This window comes from Neovison vison, chromosome 2 (assembly GCF_020171115.1).
Source record: "Neovison vison isolate M4711 chromosome 2, ASM_NN_V1, whole genome shotgun sequence".
Taxonomy (NCBI): domain Eukaryota; kingdom Metazoa; phylum Chordata; class Mammalia; order Carnivora; family Mustelidae; genus Neogale; species Neogale vison.
The window spans coordinates 219,598,743-219,623,877 of record NC_058092.1 but is presented as its reverse complement, the minus strand read 5'-3'; the positions used below and the strand labels follow the sequence as shown (position 1 = coordinate 219,623,877).

General features: G+C 34.9%; 1 pseudogene; it reads left to right on the top strand.

The window, feature by feature from the left end:
- The first annotated feature begins 21,274 nt into the window (after window positions 1-21,274).
- Window positions 21,275-21,733, top strand: LOC122899290 (annotated as a pseudogene).
- Window positions 21,734-25,135: the final 3,402 nt, after the last annotated feature.

Genomic DNA, 25,135 nt, shown 5'->3' with positions numbered 1-25,135 from the left:
ATGGTACTTAACCTCATATAAGTTCCAAATAGCAACCTAAGCAAGACTTATTGTGACTTTAAACATATTCACATGGAGAAAGACCACAGTTGTATTTGTCTCTGGGTGTGCTCCTGGAAGAGGAAGAGCTTAATAATACTTTCTTTCTGAAAACTATAAATGTTAAGCTGATTTCCTCTGGCTTTATTATTTTTTTTTTCAAATACGTAGAAAACAAACAAAGCCAAAACATAATGGCCTGTATATACTTAACTCTCAAATGAAAGAGATAAAAATAAAGCATTATCATTACAGTTCAAACCCTCTCTGAACTCCTTCATAGTCTAGGTAATTATTCCCTGTACATAGACACCTCTACCCATCCTATGTGCTGGAAATTAACTGTTCCACTAGAGTGATAAGCAGGATTTTTCAATTATTTGAGTGACATTTAATTACTCACAAAATACTTCTAATGAATGCAAAATGATCTCAAGGGAACTACAAGTATGGTTATTGTTGGACCTGTTGGGTATTTCTAGAATTCAGAGCCAATCAATGATCCCTAATAGGTCCAATACTCTTGTTAACATTAATGCATTACACTCTCACAAGGGCAGAATTTCCCATTTCCCATATGAGGAAACCACATTTAAGTGACATTGCCCAGGGTCACTTGGGTACATGGGAGAAAAGGAGTTTACCCTCAGCCTTCCTAACTACAAATCTCCACAAATATTTCCCACCCATCACCAGCCTTTCCATGCGTGCCCTGAGAGCTTGGCTGCCATGGGTACAATGGACTCATTTCAAATATTTGTTTTACCAAACACTACCTGAGAGACCTTGGGGATGTTTACTAGTCTCTAAAAACCTCAATATCATAATATACATCATAGAGGTGATAATGCCTGTGTTATATAATTGCTATAAAATTTAATAATACATGTAATGAACTTCATACAGTACTCAGTTTCCCTAAAGTAAATGCTGAGCAAATAACTTTTATTCTTCTTTCACCAGAAGAAGATAACTTAAAAGTTAAAACCTGGCTATATTAAAAGTTGACCCTTAGAACTTGCAAAAGACTTAGGTGGTGCAAAAATAATGAATACTGTTATGCTGAAAAAAAAAAGACTTAGGTGGCTTGGCTTTGAGAGGTGGATATTGTGCTTTCTAGGTATAGGTAATTATTGAAAAGCAAGCTTGCCTATTGGAACAGGGTTGAGTTATGGGAATGGTGTTTTTAACTTCTGCAATGAAATTAACCAAAATCCTGAAGGCTTGGCTTTCCTCCAATGTTAATCAACACCACAGCACAGCACATACTTTCAAGCTTGAAATGACTTCTGAAACTCTGTAGAAAGCTTTGAACTTCCTGGACAAATCTGAATAGAGCAATTGTAATGGATTCATTAATAGCATCTTCTGCAGACTGAGGACTAAATTAACAGCTCAAAGCTTTCTTTACCTGGGTCACAGAAGTAACCTCTTGTCTGAACTAGAAATAGCTAATGGTGTAGTTAATAGGAGCAAACAGTAAATGTAGGTTCTCATTTATATTCAAGAAGGGATATTATCAATATACTAATCAGAACAAGCGCATGCTGCTTCAGGACATAGATCCCTCCAAAGCAAAAACACTCTTACCATAGAACCTATGAACTGTGGTTGGATAAAGAAAAGAAAAAAATTATAAAAGTAATTCAAGAGGCCTGGAGGCAAAGCTTGTCACCTCTAGGAAGGCAAGGGCAATTGAGATGCTCTAAGGGTTCTCAAAGAATAATGGCTTGTTGCAAAGTGCTCTAAGAGGAAAATTCTCTAGATATATATGCTGACATTCCCATTTGGTATTCCCTAGAGGGGATGGGGAAGGGAAAGTCACTGGACAATAATAAATTAGTCCATGCAAACTCCTTTTCCTACTTGTGTGTACTGGTGCCTAGAAATAGTAAGTTTGAAGCAATTCACTGAGTTCTCCATGAAGTTTGAAAAATTGGATATTGTAGAAACCGACTTCTGTAACCTCTATGGGCCTTTCTTTCACCAAGAACAATATTGCCCTTAACAAGAGTACTTGAAGGAAAATGGTTTGAAATATTCTTTCATGTGGGAAGCTCGAGAAGATTTATAAGCACATACCTGACCTTCTCTGAGAAACATTTTGATTTAATCTCCTTCATATTCTGCCTTTGCAAGAAGCTTCTTTGAAATTTTCTCAGGATGGGTGGAATATAACTCATGAATAAAATTTTCCTGGCTTACAGAATAATGCTGGGCTTTGAGTTGTTTCAAGAGAAAACAATTTAATGCTTTTATCCCAAGGATGAGAGTCAGTCAAGGTTTACCCAGCCTCATGATATTAGGGACAACATTCAATACGGCATTAAACCTCAAACCTTGTTTCTTCCACAAATTTCCTGCTTACCACTCCCCGATGCTAATTTTCACCCTCTCTTCTTCCATTCCTACCATATTCCCTCTTTCTCTCTCCTACATTCCAATCACATTGCTCATTTTTCCTGTTATTTGAATGAACCAAACATATTTTCACTTTAGTTCCTAGGCACTAGGCATTTCTTTTTTCCAGAAAACTCACCTGACCTATTATTTCAAAACCACAGATTTCCCCTTCATTTAGCAAGTCCCTTCAAATCTTTTACATTAAAACTTATTACTTCTGAGGGGACAATTATGATCCTAAAATAAACCAGATCCTTGTTTATTTATAAGGAGCTTACATTTTGCTATGCCATTTCATACTTGTTCTCAAAAATGCATATATGCATTTTTGAGTATTTACTATTTTCATAAGCTGACAGGAATTTCCAAAAGGTCTGGAGCCATATGCATCTTTTGCATTAATATATCAGCTGCACCTACCACAGAACCCAGAGAAGTGTGACTAATTAATGTTTGTTGAAGTAATACATCAGCAGGCTTCCTACTCTATACAGGATTTCTACTCTGTGTTCCATACTATAGCACTTCCTTCTAATTGCCTTATTAGGTACTGAGGGTATAGCCTTAAGTGATTTTTTTCTTCTCATGGTCATTTTCCTTTATAAACTATTAGTGACATGAGAAAAGGGTCCATCCTATTGACCCCTCTTTTCCTAATTCTATATTTTGTGTAGTGGTGGCACAATATTTATTGGTTAAAGTCCTACTCCCCCCCCCCTTTTTTTTTAAAGATTTTACTTACGTATTTGAAAGAGAAAGAGAGATGGGGGAGAGAGCATAAGCGGGAGGGCAGGGAGAAGAAGAAGCAGACTCCCTGCTCAGCAGGGAGCCGACAGTGGGGCTTGATCCCTAGGACGATGAACTGAGCCAAAGGCAGACACCTAACTGACTGAGATGCCCAGGAGCCTCTAATGTCCTATTCTGGAGTCATTTAAAATACCTAAAAGATGTGAAGGACTCAGCACCAGGAGAGCCAATGATGTAAGTAAGCTCCAGTCTGAATCTAAGTCTGAATGCAGTAGAAGACGGATGTTGTCCCTTCCCAAAGACAGGCAGAGATAATGAATTCTCCCTTACTCTGCCTTATTGTTCTATTCAGGCCCCTGATGGATTTGGGGGGTCACATAAGATGGGACTCTTATTTTGCATTCCCAAACTTACGTTCAGAAATTGACATTTAAAACAAGATTGTATTTATTTATTTTAGAGAGAGGAAACACAGATGGGAGATGGAGCAGAGGGAGAGGAATGGGGAAAGAATCTCAAGATCTCAAGCAGACTCTGGACAAAGTGTGGAGTCTGATGTGGGGTTTGATCCCACAATCCTCAGACCATGACCTGAGCTGATACCAAGAGTTAGACACTTAGCTGACTGAGCCACCCAGGTGCTCCAAATTATTGACATTCTTAACCACAATCTTATTTTGACCTACTCCTGGTCCTTTGGTTTGTGTCCTAAATTTAGACAGCATTCCTGTCTTCTAGTTCTTATCCAGAGTCCCAACTTCTGTCCCTTGGCTCTAATGCTCTGACCAAACCAAATGATGTAGCTCTCTGAATGTCCCAATGGCATAGTGGCTGTGTAAGCCAAGAGACTTCAATGTCTAAGGGCCCTTTGTCTTGGAACAGCTCTCTTAGGATAGAGCCCCCAAAATGACTCCTCTTGTCCCAATCAGGGTCTTCTAAAAACTGGCGTTTCATCCTGGTCTCTTGTGAATAAGAACCCCCCCCCTCCACAAAAAAGCCCAACTATAATGCAAAATGCCTTTCAGTATTCAGGCTTAAAGGAGTTCACCACAAATATGATCTGTGTTCAGTATTCTCTATTTTACTCAGTATGGTCATTATCCACCCTATATAACAGGTTTGAAAACAGGGACTCATTTTAAAATTGCTATTATCTCTTCTTCTGTACATACACAAGTTCTTGTAAACAATAGTCTAGTCACCCTATTAACTATGTTCATCTACTCACTCAGTAAGTGTTTGAGGAGCCAGGTACTATTCAATAGTGATATAATTGTGGAATAAAATACACAGTTTCTAACCTCAAGAAGACAGGGTTAACTGAGAAGGCTAACATTAAAACATTATTATAAACATCTATAATTATGCCATAATGACAATATGTAGGAAGAAAACTGAATAGGAATACATTAGATAGGGACTAAAGCCTGTCCAAAACAAGCAAAGAGAGCTATTTAAGACATGAAGGTAAAAGTGGCCACAAGAATAGGGTGCATAAAATATACATAGAATACACTCTTGAAGCACCAGGTTCTGGTGAACAGAGGTCATTGCATTACAGAGAACTACAGGTCCTCTTCAGAAGGCTACTACTTTCAAGAGCAGGAGACATAGCTGAATTTCATACCACATAGGAACAAACACAGGAAGATAGACAAAATGAGACAGAGAAATATGTCCAAAATGAAAGAACAGGAAAGCTAAAGGAAATGGAGATAAGTAATACACCTGATAGAGAATTTAGAATAATGGTCATAAAGATGCTGGACTAGAGAAAAGAGTGGAGGACTTTAGTGAGATCCTCAACAAAGAAAAAAAAAAAGAGAGATGAAGAATACCTGAAATAAAATACACTTGATGGAATAAATAGTAGACTAGAGGAAGAAGAATGGATCAGTGACCTGGATAACCAAGTAACGGAAAGCAATCAAACTGAACAGGACAGACAGAAAAAATAATAATAATAATAAATGAAAATAAACTTAGGGAACTCAGTGACACCATCAAGTATACTAACATTCACATTATAGGAATGCTAAAAGAGAAGAAAGGGAAACTGGGGAAGAAAATTTATTTGAAGAAATAATACATGAAAATGTTCCAAATCTGGGGAAGGAAACAGAAATCCAGATTCAGGAGGCACAGAGAGCCCCTTAAAAAAGAATCAGTCCAAGGAGGTCCACACCAAGACACGTAATAATTAAAATGGCAAAAAATAGTAAAAAGAGAATTTTTAAAGCAACAATAATAAAGGAGAACAATTACAATCAAAGGAAACCCCATAGGCTGTGAGCTGATTTTTCAGCAGAAACATTGCAGACCAGAAGATAGTGGCATGATATATTCAACAGGCCGAGAGAAAGAAACTCACAACAAAGAATGCTCTATGCAGCAAGGATATTCAGAATATGAGATAAAGAGTTTCCCAGGCAAACATAAATTAAAGGAAATCACCACTAGACTAGCCCTATAAGAAATGTTAAAAGGGGGACATTGTTTGGAGAGGAAAGACCATAAGCAGGAGTAAGAAAGCTAAGAAGCAAAAAGCAGTAAAATTAAGTCTATAAAAATCAGTCAAGAGATTAACAAAATAATAGCATGTAAAGTACGGCATCATATACCTAAAACATTGGGTGGGGGAGGAGTAAGAATGAGTTCAGACTTAAGTAACCATCACTTTAATATAAGCTGGTATATGTGTAAGATGTTATATATAAACTTAATGGTAACCAAAAATCTGAAACCAGTAATACATATGCAAGAAATAAAGAGAGGGAATCCGAGTATATCACTTTAGTAAGCCAGAAAACTATGAGAGAAAAGAGTAAAAGAAAGGAACAGGCAAGATGAAAAAACAAACATAAAACTAATAACAAAATTGCAACAAGTTCATACTCATCAATAATTACTTTGAATATAAATGGACTAAATACTATAATTAAAAGACATGTAACAGAATGAATAAAAGAGACCCATCTATATGTTGCCTACAAGAGACTCATTTAAGACCTAGTGAACATGCATATTGAAAGTGAATGGATGGATTAAAGTGAAAAGAAAGCTGGGGTAGCAATATTTACATCAGACAAAATTGACTTAACAAAGACTGTAATAAGAGACAAAAAAGGATACTACCTAAAGTGAAAAACACAACAAAAAGATATAACCATTATAAATATTTATGCACCCAACATGGGAGCACCCAAATAAATAAGGAATTAATAACAATCATAAAGGAAGTCATCAACAGTAAATCAATAACAGTAGGGAATATATAAACACATCTCAACAAATTTGAAAAGATTAAAGTTATACCATGCATATTTCCCAAGCACAATGCTTATAAAACTAGAAATAACCACAAGAAAAAAATTAGAAAGAGTACAGATAAAAGAGATTGAACATCATGCTGCTAAACAATTAATGGGTAAACCATGAAATCAAAGAAGTAATCAAAAAATGCATGGAGACAAACAAAAATGAAAATACAATGGTCCAAAATCTTTCAGATGCAGCAAAAGATGTTCTAATAGGAAAGTTTATAGCAATACAGGTCTATCATAAAAAGAAAATATCAAGTAATGTGAACTTACACCTAAAGGAGCTAGAAAATGAAGTACAAATAAAACCTCAAACTAATATAAGGAAGGGGAAGGGAATAATAAAGATGAGAGGAGAAATAAACAAAGTAGAAACTTAAAAAAAAAAATAAAACCAGAGCCTGATTCTTTGAAAAGATTAAAAAAAATTTAAACAGACTCATCAAAAGAGAGAGCTCAAATTAATACAATCACAAATCAAATAAGAAAAAGCAACCAATATCACAGAAATACAAAGGATTATAAGAAAATATTATGAAAAATTAAATGTCAACAAAGTAGAAGAAATGGATACATTCCAAGAAACATATAACATCCCAAAACTGAAATAGGAAGAAATATGAAATTTGAACCAACTGGTTACCAATAATAAAATTGAATCAATTATCTAAAAACTCCCAACAAACAAAAGTCCATGATCAGATGGATTCATAGGTGAATTCTACCAAACATTTGAAGAGAGTTAATATTCTTAAACTATTTTGAAAAATGGAAGAGGAGGGAGTGCTTCTGAATTCACTCTATGAGGCCAGTATTATCCTGATTTCAAAACCAGATAAAGATACCACAAAAAGAGAACCACAGGCCAATCTCTAATGAATATAGATGCAAAAATCATCAACAAAATGCTACAAACAGAAACTAACCATACATTAAACAAAACAAAACAAAACAAAAACATTTACCACAATCTAGTGGGATTTATTCCTAGGTTGCAAGGGTAGTTCCACAAAGCAATCAACCTGATACATCACATCAATAAGAGAAAAGATAAGAATCATATGATCATTTTAATAGATACATAAATAAGCACTTGACAAAATACAACATCAATTCATGATAAAACTTTCAACACAGGAAACTTAGAGGAACATACTTCAACATAATAAAGGCCATGTATAAAAAATCCACAGTAAAACATCATCCTCAATGGGGAAAAACTAAGAGCTTTTCCCCTAAGGACAGTAATAAGACAAGGATGTCCACTCTCACCACTTTTATTCAACATAGTACTGGAAGTTCTAGCCATAGCATTCACACAATAAAAAGAAATAAAAGTCATCTGCACTGGTAAGGAAGAAGGAGAACTTGCTCTTTGCAGATGACATGATGCTATATATATAGAAAACTCTAAAGAAAACAACAATACACTTCTAAAACTGATCAATAAATTTAATATGATCACAGGATACAAAATCAATATACAGAATCGGTTATATTTTTATCTACTAATAAGTAGCAATAAGAGAAATTAAGAAAGTAATCACATTTACAGTTGCACCAAAATTAAAATATCTAGGAATAAACTTAACCAAGGAGGAGAAAGACTTGTACTCTGAAAATTATAAAACACTGAAAAAAAAGTTGGAGATGATACCAAAAAATGGAAAGGTAGTCTATGCTCATGGATTTGAAGAACAAATAATGTTACAGTGTCCATACCACTGAAAGCAATATACATATCTAATGTAATCCCTATCAAAATACTAAAGCATTTTCACAGAACTAGAATAATCCTAAAATTTTTATGAAACCATAAGAGACTGTGAATAGCCAAAGCAATCTTGAAAAAGAAGAACAAAGCTAGAAATATGACAATCCCAGGTTTCAAGATGTAGCACCAAGCTGTAGTAATCGAAATAGTATGGTACAGACTCAAAAATCAATAGAACAGAATAGAGAGACCAAATATAAACCCATGATTTTATGGTCAATCAATCTTGACAAAGCAGTGAAGAAGATGCAATGGGATAAAGACAATCTCTTCAACAAATGCTGTTGAGAAAATGGGACAGCTACATGCAAAAGAATGAAACTGGACCACTTTCTTACACTATACACAAAAATAAATTCAAATTGGATTAAGGACCCAAACTTAAGACCTAAAACCATAAAAATACTAAAAGAGAACACAGGTAGTGATATCTCTGACATTAATGGTAGCAATATCTTTTCTGGATATATCTCCAAGGCAAGAAGAATAGACACAAAAATAAATTATTGGGACTACATCAAAAGAAAAAAATCTTCTGCATAGCAAGGGTAACAATAAAAAAACAAAAACAAAAACAAAAAAAAACCCTAAAAGACAACCTATTGAATAGGAGAAGTTATTTGCAAATGACTTATAAAGGATTATTATCTAAAATATATGAAGAACTTACATAATTCAACACTAAAACACCACAAATGATTTAATTAAAAATGGGCAGAAGAAATGAACAGAAATTTCTCCAAAGAAGTCATAAGATGGCTAACAGACACATGAAAAGATCCTCAATATCATCAACACCAGGGAAATGCAAATCAAAACTACAATGAGATGTTACCCTATTCCTGTTAGAATGGCTACAGTGAAAAATACAAACTATAACAAGTTTGGTGATGATGCAGAGGAAAAAGGAACCCTCATACACTGTTGGTGGGATTGTAAACCAGTGCAGCCAATGTGGTAAACAATATGAAGGTTTCTGAAAATATTGCAAAGAATAGTAATGCCACATGGTCCAGTAATTCCACTACTGTGTATTTGCTCAAAGAAAATGAACACACAACATACATATACTCTGGGATATGACTCGGCCTTCAAAAAGACTGAAATCTTGCCAGTTGCTGTTTCATACAGATGGTTCTTGAGAGTAAATGCTAAGTGAAATAGGTCAGAAAAAGACCAATACCATATGATTCCACTCATGTGTGGAGTTTAAAAAACAAAACCAAATAAATAATGCAAATAGGAGACAAACAAAAAAGAAACACAAAAAACAAAAACAAAAAGCAATTCTTAGAGAACAAACTGCTGTTTGTTCCTTGGAGAAATCAGAAGGGAGGTGGATGGGGTGATGGGTGAAATAGTTGAAAGACATTAAGAGTATACTTGTAATGAACACTGAATAATGTACAGAATTGTAGAATCACTATATTGTTAAAACTAATATACACTGATGTAAATTATGCTAGAGAGAAAAAAATAATTTTTAAGTCACTGATACTGAAAGCAAAGAACACATGAAGAAATATTTATTTAAGGAACTCTATGAAAACTCAGTAGGAAAGGGAAGAGTCTATGATATTTGAACAGACTACTCTCTCCTCACTGCACTTTTAGCTTGGGAATGCAGAGACCACTCCAGACCACTGGAGGCAAGAATATAGAATACCCTATCCCCTACAGCTCCAAGTCAGAGTTTTCTTCCCAGGAGGAAAAAGACTTCAGCATTTATTATCCTGTCCCAACGACCTATTAATGAGGCTGAATTGCGAGTGAGTACATTTAAGATGTGGGAGATCCCTTCTTCATTCCCTTCCCACTAATGAACTGGTGATTCTTCCCTGGGTATGGTAATTTGAAAATTCTGGGGCACCTTTAACCCTTGGCTCCTGGTTTATGAGGTAGTAGATCCATGCCAGAGAGGCAAGCTAAAAGACTCAGGCTTTTGACTGCCTTCCTGCTGAGTTCTCAGTTACTAAAGTGGAGGTAACTGGGAACAAGAAAGAGGTAGCAAAAAAGATAGCTCTTTTGCAAATGAAATCAGTTCTTTTTGGAAAAGATTAGTAGAAGTTAGGAGAAATTCAACCTAAGAGGGCTTTTAAGAACAGGGAGGTTGCAGTGAAAGGTATGGATCTCATGAAGATACAATCTAAATGGTAGCCCAGCTACTTTGCAAGAGAGAACTGGGAAATAAGACAGCTGAAAAGAGGCCTCCTGGTGCAAGAATAAATGACATGGATCTCAGAAACAATTCCTTCAAAAGAGATACAATCTGATCAGATTCATTTGTAGAGAAATTTATATTCTAGGGAACTGTTGAAATAATACAGTAATCAACTAGAAATTGAGTTGGGCATTATAAAATAACTGAAATTTTTAAAAAGTTTACTACAGGAGCACAGAAGTAGATTTGAATTGACTGAATAATTAGTGAAGTTGAACACCTTCAACTGATAGAGGTTATTCACACCAAAGAACAAAGAGAAAAAACAATGAAAAAATAAGAGAGTGACTCAGAGACACCACCAAGAACACTCATATGTATATAATGAGAGCAGAAGGAAAGGAGAGATAAAGGATTGTTAAAAATAATTTTTAAAGTAATAATGGTAGTAAACTACCCAAATAAGAATCATTTTATAAAGAATTACCTATATGTCCAGGAATCTTAAAAAAACTCCAAAAAAGATACCCACAAAGAGATATACAAACAGATAACTTATAGTAAAAATGCTCACAGTCAAATACAAAGAGAAAATCTTGAAAGTAGCAAGTGAAAAATAACTCATCATTTACAATGGAACTTCAATAAGATTAACAGATGACTTCTCACCAGAAATAATGGAGGTTGGAATGTGGCAGATTATAAATTGTTATGCTCTCTAAAGTCATGATGAACATCAAATTAATAAATGTTAAACTACACCTCCTAGAAGAAATACAGGTTTATGTTTTTATGAACCTCTGGTCACAACATTTTTATCAAATAAAATACAATTTGCTTTATCCATTTCCCAGCATCCTTACAAAATAAGCAAGTTTCAACTGTGTTAAAAACCTGCTGTTCCATATAACCATTTCCCTGTATAGTGCAAAGTAGATGCTTTTTAAATTTCTGACTTTTGATTTGGCAAAGAATTAGTTATGTCCCCAAAAAAACACAAAGAAAAAAATAGATGAATAGATCTTAATTAAAATTTTAAAAATGTTGAATTTCAAAGGGTACAAAGAAAGTAGCAACACAACCCATAAAATGAGAGAGAATGTTTGCAAACCACATCTCTGATAAGGGACTTATATCTGGAATATGTAAGGAACACTTATACCAACATAATAAAAAGATAACTACATTAAGAATGGGCAAAGGATGTGAACAGATATTTCTCCAAGGAACATATACAAATGGCCAATTTAACTTCTAGGTATATATCCAAGAGAAAAGAAAACACATGCCTGGGCAAAACCTTATACATGACTATGGCAGCATGTCTCATAGGAGACAAAAGATGGAAACATCCCAAATGTTGATTGATAGGCAGATGGGCAAACAAAACATGCTGTATTAACACAATGGACTATGATACATTTATAAAAATAAAATACATATACCACAACACCAGTGAACCTTGAAAACATTATGTTAATAAAATAAGCTGGCTACAAAGTCCATATGTTGTATGTTTCTATTGATATGAAATTCCGTAATAGGGAAATTTGTAGAGACAAAAATTTTAGTGGTTGCTTAAGGCTGGGGGTGGATGTGGGAATATGGGCATTGCACACACATGTGAATATACTAAAAAGCATTGAATTATATATTAAGTAGGTGAGCTGTATCTCATGTGAATTATATCTCAATAAAGCTATTTTTTTAAAAAAGAGAAGACATCTCTAAGAAAGAGAACTGGATTCTAAGACTTCAATGATGAGTCTTGGTGGAGTGTGAAAAGAAGTGGAAGAATTACAGGAAGAACAGCTAAGGCAAAGGCCCTGAGGTCTGAAGGAGTTCATTACATTAGTAATGATTACATTACACTGGTTTTGATAAAAAAAAAAAAAAAAGCAGAAATTTGATATTCATATGAAGGATTTTAGGCTCATTCTTAACTCAAATGAGAAGATACTGAAAAATCTGTAAGCAGAAAGAGATATGATACGATAGGACTTTTCAAAAATATTCTGGGACAGGTTTGTGGAAAATGGATTGGAGAGGTTGAGTGGAGGTGGGCACATTGGTTAGAAATCTGTACTGAATCACACCCTTAAAATTGTTTGAATACAGAAGATTCCCAACATCTTTTGTGTAATTATGGGGATGAGAAGTCTCCTCACTTCCAGTAGATTTAGGGAGAGCAGGACTGATGAAAAATTTAAGGGGAAATTTATTCTTAGAATCATGTTAGTGTAGGGTTGGAACATGCAAGACCTTGAGAACGAGAGTCTCTTTAAATTTTAAAATTTCACACCCTGTGTACTTGACTTACAATGCTCCCCTCCCCCCAAGTCCTGATGAGAAGCTTAAGGGTTTGATCCAGAAGAAAATCCACTTCCTATCAGATTAGTGAACAGAAGCATGATTTCTAAATTCTCTCAGGCTCAGATTTGTGACATTGTAAAATGAGTTTCAAGTTATCTACTTCATAGTGTGGTTCTGGTGATTAATTTTATGATTACTACTAAGAAGTCCTTATACCAAAAGGCTAAAGGATTTAAAAATACTCAGTTACTAAAGTATTTTTTAATACTTTAAAAATTATGTAGCTCTCCTAGTTTTTTTTTTTTTTAATTTCAGAATAGACTTTTAGAGGATGAGCTCCTTTAAATTGAGACATACATGCATGCTTTAATTAATTACCACTTGACCCAAATTTACATCTCCAGCCTTCCTTCATTATATTGTGGTTTCCCATGAAGCTCAGGAAAATTGCAGTTCTTACTCTTCTCACTTAATTTGTGGAACTTAATACCTATATATCTAGGTAAAATAATAATAAAATCCTAAATATATGGCATTTAAAAATGTGTTACAAAACCATACCATCAATTACTTCTATTATAAGTAAGGAAGAAATAATCACTATGAGTAAGTGAGGCTCTTCAGCAGAGCCAAGGTTGCCCATGGATCCCTGATGTGCTCATGAATTCCAGTCTTCCCTCAACCTACCCTATGACTTAAAGGCAGTTCAGGGTCTCCACATTCATCTCAACTTGGTACAAGTCACTAATTTTGCTTTCCAGATAAGCCTAAGGATAAGCCTTCTATTTCTGAATACCAATGGATTTTCTAAACAAGTCTGCCAGATATTTGTGTGCAAAATTAAAATCCAGCCATCATGAGGAAACTGTGTGGCTCTGAGATATCTATCACAAATAAATAGGAAGATATTAAATATATAAATAGATATCCAAAGATTTTTTTTTAATGTTTTAATGAAAATCTATACTTTCTTTCCCCAGTCATTGCTTCACAAACAAGATTGCTTCTAATATTCTCCAGGTCATTCTTCTCTAACTAAAGACATGGCGATTATTTTTCTGCTTTTATTTTTGTTGGCATGACTTTCCAATTCTTCATTTAGAAACATGGGATTCATATACCTAACCAAATTCCAATTATTGTTCTTCCCTACAGAAGTATGACTCTTGGCAATCACCTCCCTGAGATCTGAATACAGCAAATACATATGTCCTTTAAAGAGTACTTTTTTTTGTTGTTGTTATCCAGAAAAAAAACCAACTATGAAATACATCATCAATATTTGAAAATTGTTTTGATCATGTAACATATGTTCATATGTTTATTGTCTTTTCTCAGTGAAAAGAAATTAATGTAAAACAAACTTTGTTTCTCAGAGTCAAGGCTGTTGAATAAGGTTTGGAAACAATACTTCATATTGGAAGAAATGGTTCAGCTTTTTCAACAAGAAAGTCACAACTGTGGGTGCAGTCCTGAGAGGCCTCTCTTATTTCAGCATGAACTCTTTTTTTTTTTTTAAACTCCCTATAAAAACCAACTCAGAGGAAATTATTTTTCTTTATAATCATGAATTATTTATATATTTATATTGTGAATGAGACATGCAATTTTAAGTGAACGGCAGAATAAATAATAAATATAACAACATAAACATGGCTGAACATTCACCATTATTGTCATATACTATTGTCATATACTATTGAACACATTATTAGCTCCTTTGACTTCATAATAATCCCTGCTCAGTTCTCTAGTCTCGTTTCCTCCTCAGTCATTACTTGCTAACCACAGGAGACTTCTTTAACTTCCACATATATATTTTGTTCTTTCCCATTAGTAGAAACATGCCCAGGGGCGCCTGGGTGGCTCAGTGGGTTAAGCCGCTGCCTTCAGCTCAGGTCATGATCTCAGAGTCCTGGCATCGAGTCCCGCATAGGGCTCTTTGCTTAGCAGGGAGTCTGCTTCCCTCTCTTTCTCTCTGCCTGCCTCTCTGTCGACTTGTGATTTCTCTCTGTCAAATAAATAAATACAATCTTAAAAAAAAAAAAAAAAGAAACATGCCCAGATTGTTTTTAATTTATCCAGAGCAGCTTTCTCCATATCACATATACTTTCTCCCATTTTTTAATGTAGCAATTTCCTAGTTCATTTCTACTCATTCTTCTGTATTTTTTGAAGCATCCTTGCCTTAGAAAAGATTGAGTGTATTTGTCACGCATATGTGTAAGCTCATCCTCATTTCTGTTGTACACTTCTAGTTACTGTGCAATATCTGTTGTCCCTAATAGATACTGCAAACTTCCCAAGGCAGAGACAGTATCTGTCTTAGAGTTCTCTCTCCCCTTCTGTTGCTTCAACTGGTTAAAATCCAAAGGACCTCAATGTCTAAAAAAAAAAAAATCCTTTACAAGCTTTTGTTCTGTTTGTTATGGCTCCTGGATTTGTGTAAATATGGAATATTTTTAATGAGTTTTTAGGTATTAAAGGAAGATATTTACATGCTGAATAAACCTGTGCTATAAAATATTATATTTAGGTTATTTAACACCTTCTATAAAAATAGAATGCGAAATATCTGAGCTTAGAACTGTTAAAAATAGTTAAAAATTGGATTAAATTACTTAAATTAGTAAGAACACCATTATATACAGTATCCACACTTTCGCATTTGTTCTTGGATTGTTCATAACTTGGTTTCATGCTTCATACCAAAACCTTCCCTAAGTTTATTATTATAAAAGTTTTGTTTTTTGTGCCCCCCATCCCCTGGTTTTCATTTTTGCTTTGCTAGAAGGTTTTTGATTATCAGTTTGGGGAGGGATTGCATTGCTTTGCTATCTTAGAATTTTTTATTCTTTCAAATCCTCTTTGAAAATTCTTGAGGAAAAATTCTAATATTTACAAATCCATAGGAAAGAAAAATTACATATATGTACAGAACATGCACTTAATTATAAAGAGATATTGTTTACTTTCTTGTCATATCTTATGCAGTGCTTCATATGTTGTCTGTCACATAGATGTTGCTCAATTACTTTACTAAAAACAAAGTTACTACATTGGTACAATGTATTTAGATATGGAAAATGAGGGAGATAGAGATGAATATTTTTTATTACAGAAATGGCATAGGGAAATCTGCATCACACTACTTGAGATTTTCTAAAACCCAAAGCAATAGGGGAAGGTGTTATGCTTATGTTATGGGCTTTGAGTCAGATGGCCTTGGGTATAAACACAGCTCTGTCACTCACGAATTCTGAGATATTTGCTAATGTCTTAATTTTCTTAAACTCTTTGAGCCTCAACTACCTAACTTGTAAAATTAAGATAACAGCATCTGCCATATACATTCAGGAATTCATTAAAAAAATGTTTATGAAATACCTACTATGTGTCAAGCATTATCAAAGAGTTTTTATGGATTAGTCATTTAATCCTTATGATAGCACTGTTAGTTTATTATTGTCCATTTTATATATGAGGGGAACTCAGGCTTGGAGGGATTAAGCAATTTGCCTAGGATATGTATTAAATGGTCTAAGACCACCTTCTGTTCAATTTAATAGCAAACATGTAAGTCTCAGGGCTTTGATGAAATCTCTCTCTCCTTAAAAGCTATTAAGGAGCTTTTAAGCTTTTTATTTATCTTGGCATACTATTGAGACTTATCTTTATTGGTATTTTATAGACACTGCTAAAATAATATATCATATAATGGGTGGAGTAAAACTCTAATCTCCTATCTTGGTGGCATTTCACCATGAGAGGGGGGAAATTCACAGTCTACACCTCCAGATCAAAATCTCTATGCCAGCATTATTCAGAGGTGAAGGTTGATATAGACAATAGCCTGTGGAACTAACTGAACATAATTTGTTCAAAATTTCTCCATAAAAGGGCACCTGGGTGGCTCAGTTGGTTAAATGACTGCCTTTGGCTCAGGTCATGATCCCAGGGTCCTGGGATGGAATCCCGCTTCGGGCTCCCTGCTCAGTCGGGAGCCTGCTTCTCCCTCTCCCTCTGCTGCTCTGCCTGCTTGTATCTCTTGCTCCGTCAAATAAATAAATAAAATCTTAAAGCAAAACCAAAACAAAACAAAAATTCTCCATAACTTGTTATAATTATTTCACCATGAGATAGCATATGGTATTGTAAAGAAAAGTAGCCTGTGTTCTCCTCAAGGATTTTGATGGATTCCTTTCTCACATTGAGGTCCTTAATCCATTTTGAATCTATTTTTGTGTGTGGTGTAAGGAAATGGTCCAATTTCATTTTTCTGCACGTGGCTGTCCAATTTTCCCAACACCATTTATTGAAGAGGCTGTCTTTTTTCCATTGGACATTCTTTCCTGCTTTGTCAAACATTAGTTGACCATAGAGTTGAGGGTCTATTTCTGGGCTCTCTATTCTGTTCCATTGGTCTATGTGTCTGTTTTTGTGCCAGTACCATGCTGTCTTGATGATGACAGCTTTGTAATAAAGCTTGAAGTCCGGAATTGTGATGCCACCAACTTTGGCTTTGTTTTTCAATATCCCTTTTGCTATTCGAGGTCTTTTCTGGTTCCTCTTCGACCTCAGCCGCAGCAACATCTTCCTAGGAACATCGCCAAAGGCAAGGGAAGCAAGGGCAAAAATGAACTTTTGGGATTTCATCAAAATCAAAAGCTTTTGCACAGCAAAGGAAACAGTTAACAAAACCAAAAGACAACTGACAGAATGGGAGAAGATATTTGCAAACGACATATCAGATAAAGGACTAGTGTCCAAAATCTATAAAGAACTTAACAAACTCAACACCCAAAGAACAAATAATCCAATCAAGAAATGCGCAGAGGACATGAACAGACGTTTCTGCCAAGAAGACATCCAGATGGCCAACAGACACATGAAAAAGTGCTCCATATCACTCGGCATCAGGGAAATACAAATCAAAACCATAATGAGATACCACCTCACACCAGTCAGAATGGCTAAAATCAACAAGTCAGGAAATGACAGATGCTGGCGAGGATGCGGAGAAAGGGGAACCCTCCTACACTGTTGGTGGGAATGCAAGCTGGTGCAGCCACTCTGGAAAACAGCATGGAGATTCCTCAAAATGTTGAAAATAGAACTTCTGTATGACCCAGCAATTGCACTACTGGGAATTTACCCTAAAGATACAAACGTAGTGATCCAAAGGGGCACGTGCACCCGAATGTTTATAGCAGCAATGTCCACAATAGCCAAACTATGGAAAGAACCTAGATGTCCATCAACAGATGAATGGATCAAGAAGATGTGGTATATATACACAATGGAATACTATGCAGCCATCAAAAGAAACGAAATCTTGCCATTTGCGACAACATGGATGGAACTAGAGCATATCATGCTTAGCGAAATAAGTCAAGCGGAGAAAGACAACTATCATATGATCTCCCTGATATAAGGGAGTTGTGATGCAACATGGGGGCTTAAGTGGGTAGGAGAAGAATCCATGAAACAAGATGGGATAGGGAGGGAGACAAACCATAAGTGACTCTTAATCTCACGAAACAAACTGTGGGTTGCTGGGGGGAGGGGGGTTGGGAGAAGGGGGGAAGGTTATGGACATTGGGGAGGGTATGTGCTTTTGGGTAAATTGGAAGGGGAGATGAACCATGAGAGACTATGGACTCTGAAAAACAGTCTGAGGGGTTTGAAGTGGCGGGGGGGTGGGAGGTTGGGGTAGCAGGTGGTGGGTATTATAGAGGGCACAGCTTGCATGGAGCACTGGGTGTGGTGAAAAAATAATGAATACTGTTTTTCTGAAAATAAATAAATTGGAAAAAAAAAGAATATTGTTAATAAACTAAAAAAAAAAAAAAAAGAAAAGTAGCAATAATTCCTTTCCATTTTTCATGGATTTTTATTTTAAGCATTCCTGTTTAAGAAACTTTATCATCTCGGGGCACCTGGGTAGCTCAGTGGGTTAAAGCCTCTGCCTTTGGCTCAGGTCATGATCCCAGGGTCCTGGAATCGAGCCCCGCATCGGGTTCTCTGCTCAGCAGGGAGCCTGCTTCCCTTCCTCTCTCTCTGCCTGCCTCTCTGCCTACTTGTGATCTCTGTATGTCAAATAAATAAATATAATCTTTAAAAAAAAAAAAGAAACTTTATCATTTCTTCAGTTACTAGTTGAGCAACATATTGACAACAGTTGGGGAAAATGAGGATGTGAAATTCAAATACCTATATTGCCAATGTTTTTCATTTTAAATTTACCACCCAAAATAGATGTTTAAGCATAAAGTGTATATACAATATAAATAATTCAAACAAGAAGATAAATAATATATGCAGCCTTATAAAGAAGAAAAATAATATGTGCAGCCTTATAAAGATTTTGTTATTTTTTTCATATCTATACATATGATGTTATATATAAACCTCATGGTAATCACAAGAGGAAAAACCAGTAACAGATATAAAAAAGAAAATAGAGAGGAATCAAGCATAATAAAGAAAATCATTAAGTCACAAGGGAAAAGAGAAAGGGATAAAGAAAGGAACAGAGAATGACAAAATCTAAAAAACAATCATCAAAATGACATTAAGTACAAACCTATCAATATTTACTTTGAATGTAAATGGACTAAATGCTTCAGTCGAATGACATAGTGACTGAATTGATTAAACACAGACACAGACACACACCCAAGACCCATCTTATGCTGACTACAAAAGACTCAATTTTGACCTAACGACACTTATAGGCAAAAAGTGGAGGAATGGAAAAAAAAATTCCATGTGAATGGAAGAAAAACAAAACAAAACAAAGTAGCAATATTTATATCAGATAAAATAGATTACAAAACAAAGACTTACAGGGACACCTAGGTGGCTCAATCAGTTGGGTGCCTGTCTACCTTTGGCTCAGGTCATGATCTCAGGGTCCTGGGATGGGACCCCTGCATTGGGCTCCCTGCTCAACAGGAATTCTGCTTCTCTCTCTCCCTCTGCCCTTTACCCCTGTCTTCGCCGCTGCTCGTCCTCTTTCTTGCTCTCTCTTGTGTTCTCTCTCAAATAAATAAAATCTTAAAAACAAAAACAAAAACAAAAACAAATACTAACAAGAAAAACAAGAAGGGCATTATATAATGATGAAGGGCAGAATGCAAAGAAGGATATAACAATTGTCAGTATCTATGTACCCAACATAGAGATACCTAAATACGTGTGTATACATATACATAAATATAAATTATAAATATATATGATTATAATTTATAATTTATTAAAAATATAAATACATGTTACATATTATAATATGTATTTTCTGTATATATAAAAATGTATTAACAGTCATAACAGACATAAAGGGAGAAATTGACTGTAATAATGGTAGGGGACTTCACCCCTTTACATCAATGGCTAGATCATCCCACAGAAAAGCAATAAGACAACAATGTTTTTGAACAATACATTAGACCAGATAGACTTAACTGATAAATACGGAATATTCCATGCCAAAACAGCAGAATACACATTCTTTCCAAGTACATATGGAACATTCTCTAAAATAGATCATATTAGGCCATAAGTCAAGTCCCAATAAATTTAAGAGGATTAAAATAATATCAAGCATATTTTCCTATTGCAGCATTATAAAACTAGAAATCTACTTTAAGGGGGAAAAATATTAAAAAAAAAAAGCAAGCAAAACAACATTCTACTCAACAAACAAGTCAACAAACATATCAAAGAGTAAATTAAAAAAAAAGACCTTGCGAAAAATGAAAACAGAAACACAATGGCTCAAAAATTTTTGGAACACAGCAAAAGAAATTCTAGGAGGGAAGTTCATAGTGATTCAGGCCTACAACAAGAGAAAAGAAAAATCTCAAATAAGTAAATAATCTAACCTCACAACCAAAGGAAGTAGAAAGAGAACAAAGCTCAAAGGTAACAGGAAGATGGACATAAAGATCAGAGCATAAGTAAATAAAATATAGACTAAAAATCAATAGAAAAGATTAATGAAACCCAAGTCCAGATATTTGAAAGACGAACAAAACTGATAAACATTGATCCAAGCTAATTAAGAAAAAAAAGAGAACTCAAAATAAAAAGTGAAAAAGGAGAAGTTATAACTGACACTACAAAGGATTGTAAGAGGCTACTCCAAAAAATTTTATGCCACTAAATTGGACAATTTAGAAGAATTGAATAAATTCCTAGAAACATAGAATCTTCTAAGACTGAATCAGAAAGAAATATAAAACAAAGAGCCTGAATATTAGTAATGAAATTGAATCAAAATTCAAACACCCAAGGTTCAGAACAAGATGGCTTCGCTGGCAAATTCTACCAAATATGTAAAGAAGAATATCTATCCTTCTTAAACTATTTTTTTTTTTAATGAAGAGGAAGGAGTGCTTCCAAATTCATTCTATGAGTACAGCATTACTTTGATACCAAATCCAGACAAAGACACACACAAAGAGAAAATTAGAACCTTGGCCCAAGATAATACATGAAATCACCTGGTGTGTCATGCCAACTATCCCAATTCTGAAGACTAACACTGGATCTAAGATTGGGAGTTGTGGGTACAGCAACTCGAAGAGGACTATCAGTCTTTTATTTGGTATGTAGATAATAGTAAGAATGTGAACAATGTTTGGTTTGGGTTGGAGTACAACAAAGAAGGGACTTGGTGTTTGGAAAAGGCTGCTACACTGATAGCCCCAAATATGAGCTTCACATCAAATTTGACATTCATACCATATATCCATTCCACCAGTGCTTCAGAAATTTCAGTCCCTGAGATAGATGGGAAAACAAGAAAGATGTACAGGGGTGGCAAAGTATCCCCACTGATCACTTTAAGCCATTGTGGGCCAGAAATGTGCCCAAGCTTGAACTAGCTCACCTCATGGTTCTGGGGCAATGAAAATCCCTGATTGAATACAGAAGGGCATGATTTAGCATAAAGAGAAATGTAACCAGTAAAAGATCAAGCCACTGAGGTAGGACAGAGAGACATTTGATGGTTACATTTCTGTTTTCTGTGCATCATTCTTTTAATATAAACGCTTCCCCCATATCCCTCCCATAATTGTTACTAAGTAGCCACAGCAGGCATTGCTTGAAAACAACACCACACTGGTGCTACTGAATTTCAAGGCTATACCCGGGAGAGGAAAGACTGGGGCTTCAGAAAGTCAAAGGTAATTTAAATCTCTTCCCCAGGTGGAATACTGTGAGATCAAGAGAGGGATCCAGAGAGACCCCCGAGAGGGAAGGGGTGTGCTGAAAAAGGGTACATTGCCCTTTTGGTTTCTTGAGATAACTCATCAATAAAAACCACTTCCTCTAGTGCGGGGAGGAAGGAAGGAAGGAAGGAAGGAAGGAAGGAAGGAAGGAAGGAGGGGAGGGAAGGAGGAAAGAAAGAAGGTAAGAAATTACAGGCCAATATTCCTGATAAACATAGATGTGTGAATTTTTGACAAAATATTAGCAAACCAAATTCATCAATACATTAAAAGAATAATTCACCACAATCAGGTTGGGTTTATTCCAGGGATAAAGGATGATTCACTATTTGGAGTCAACCTGCATGATACATCATACAACAAAATGAATAGTAGAAATCATATAATCATCTCAATAGATACAGAAGAAGCACTTGACAAAACTCAACACCTATTTTGATTAAAATACTCTCAACAAATTGTGTTTAGAGGGAACATGCCTCAGCGTTTGCCACATATGACAAACCCACAACTAACATACCCAAAGGCAAAAAGCCTGAAGTTTTTTCTTTAAGATTAAGAACAAGACAGGGATGTCCACTCTTGTCACTTTAATTCAACATGGTACTGAAAGGTCCAGCCACAATAATCAGGCAAGTAAAAGAAATGAAAGACATCCAAATTGGTAAGAAGTAAAACTGTCACTACTTGCAGATGATATGACACTTAATATAGAAAACCTGAAAGACTCCACTGAAAAACTATTAGAACTAATAAATTCAGTAAAGTTGTAGGATACAGAATTACCATACAGGAATCAGTTGTGTTTCTATACACTAATGACAAAGTAGCAGAAAGAGAAATTAAGAAAGCACTCTCTTTTACAATTGTGTCAAAAAGAATAAATAAAATAAAATAAAATACCCAGGGATATATTTAACTACGGGAGTGAAAGACTTATATTCTAAAAATTATTTGACAATGGTGAAAGAAATTGAAGATAACACACACAAAAAAGAAAGATATGCTATGCTCAAGATTTGAAAAAATATTCTAAAAATATACATACTACCCAAAACTATCTACAGATTTGATGCAGTCCCTGTCAAAATGCCAATAGTATTTTTCATACTTCTGAAATTTGTATGGAACCATAGAAGATCCCAAATACTAAAGTAACCTTGACAAAGAACAAAGCTGGAGGTATTATAATCACAGATTTCAAACTATACTACAAAGTTATAGTAATCAAAATAGTATGATACTGATACAAAAATAGACACAGATCTGTGGAATAAAGAGCCCAGAAATAAATTTACACTTATATGCCAATTAATTTATGACAAAGGAGGCAAGAAACATAACAACATATAATGAGCAAAGAGATCATATCTTTAATAAATAGTATTAGGAAAACTAGATAGCTACATGCAAAAGAATGAAACTGGACAATGTTCTTACACCATATACTAAAATAAACTCAAATGGATTAAAGACTTAAATATAAGACCTGAAGCCATAAAACTCCTAGGAGAAAATATAAGCACTATACTCTTGGACATTGGTCTTAGCAATATTTGGGAGTATCTGTCTCCTTGAACAAGGATGACAAAAGCAAAAATAAACACAATTGAGAGTACATCAGACTAAAAACTTCTGTGCAACTAAAGAAACCATCAACAAAACAGAAAGGCAACCTACTGAATGGGAGAGGATATTTGCAAATGATACACCTGATAAAGGGCTGATGTCTGAAATATATAAAGAATGCATACAATTCAACACCAGAAAAACAATCCAACTGAACATTGGAAAAGAACCTAAATAGACATTTTTCCAAAGGCATACAGATGGCCAACAGACACATGAAAAGATGCTCGTCATCACTAATCATCAGGGAAATGCAAATCAAATCCACAATGAGATATCAACTCATACCCATCAGAATGGCAAGAATCAAAAAGCCAAGAAATAACAAGTGATGTGAAGGATGTGAAGAAAAAAAAGGATCTTTGCACAGTGTTGGTGGGAATGTAAATAGGTATAGATACCACGGAAAGTGGTATGGAGTATCTTAAAAAAAAAAAAAAAGCAAAAAAGAAATACCATACGACCCATTATTTCCACTACTAGTATTTACCCGAAGAAAACAAAAACACTAATCAAAAAAGATATATGCACCCTTATGTTTATTGAAACATTATTTATAATAGCCAAGATATGGAAGCTACCCATACATATGTTGATAGAAGTGTAGGATGTTGCTATTTGTGACAACATGGATGGAACCTATAGGGTTTTATGCTAAGTGAAATAAGTCATACAGAAAAATTCAAATACCACATGATTTCACTTATGTATGGAATCTAAAAAAGAAAAAAGAAACAAAAAGCAGAATCATATCTATATATCTATATATCTCTCTATATAGATATATATATATAAAGAGAACCAATGGTTGCTAGAGGAGATGCGGGAACATTTGGAAAAGAACCTAAATAGACAGATGAAGATTCACATGGGCATTATGCTAAAGAAATGAGATTAATAGTCAAGAAATAGCCACTAATCTCTTCTCCTTGGCATAGAAGGAATATTCTTCCCTGCTCTCTCGGTGTTAGGCTTAATCACTGGACCCTTAACTTAGGGACTTAAGAATCTAGGAACAGGTAAAACTAACCAATGACGATATTCATCCATATTTTGGAATTTCTTGCTTGTAATTCCCAGTCTCTGGTTTAGTGCTTTAGTTGTTAACAAATCAATTTTAATTAAAATACAGCAGAACCAATTTTTTTAGGTATGTTAACTAGCAGGTCTCTTAAGTTCTCTGCAGTAGGCTAAAAACACCAAATAATTAATTCAGTACTCACTTTTGTATATCTGCCATTTTCCAGGTCGTAAGGTAATAATTTAACTTGGTCCCTGCCTTCATGAAGCCTATAGCCTTCCATTCTTGCATCAACTTGTAACCCATAGTTGAAAGACTTCCCATTCAATTATCTTTGATTACTGTTCAAAATGCTAACACTGTTAGATATTTATTTATATGAAATAGTATGAGAGATAGTCCCTGACTTCAAAAATCTTACTGTAAAGTTAAGGGTAGCTTCTTTAACCAGTTCTTTTTTTTTTTTTTTTTTTAAGATTTTATTTATTT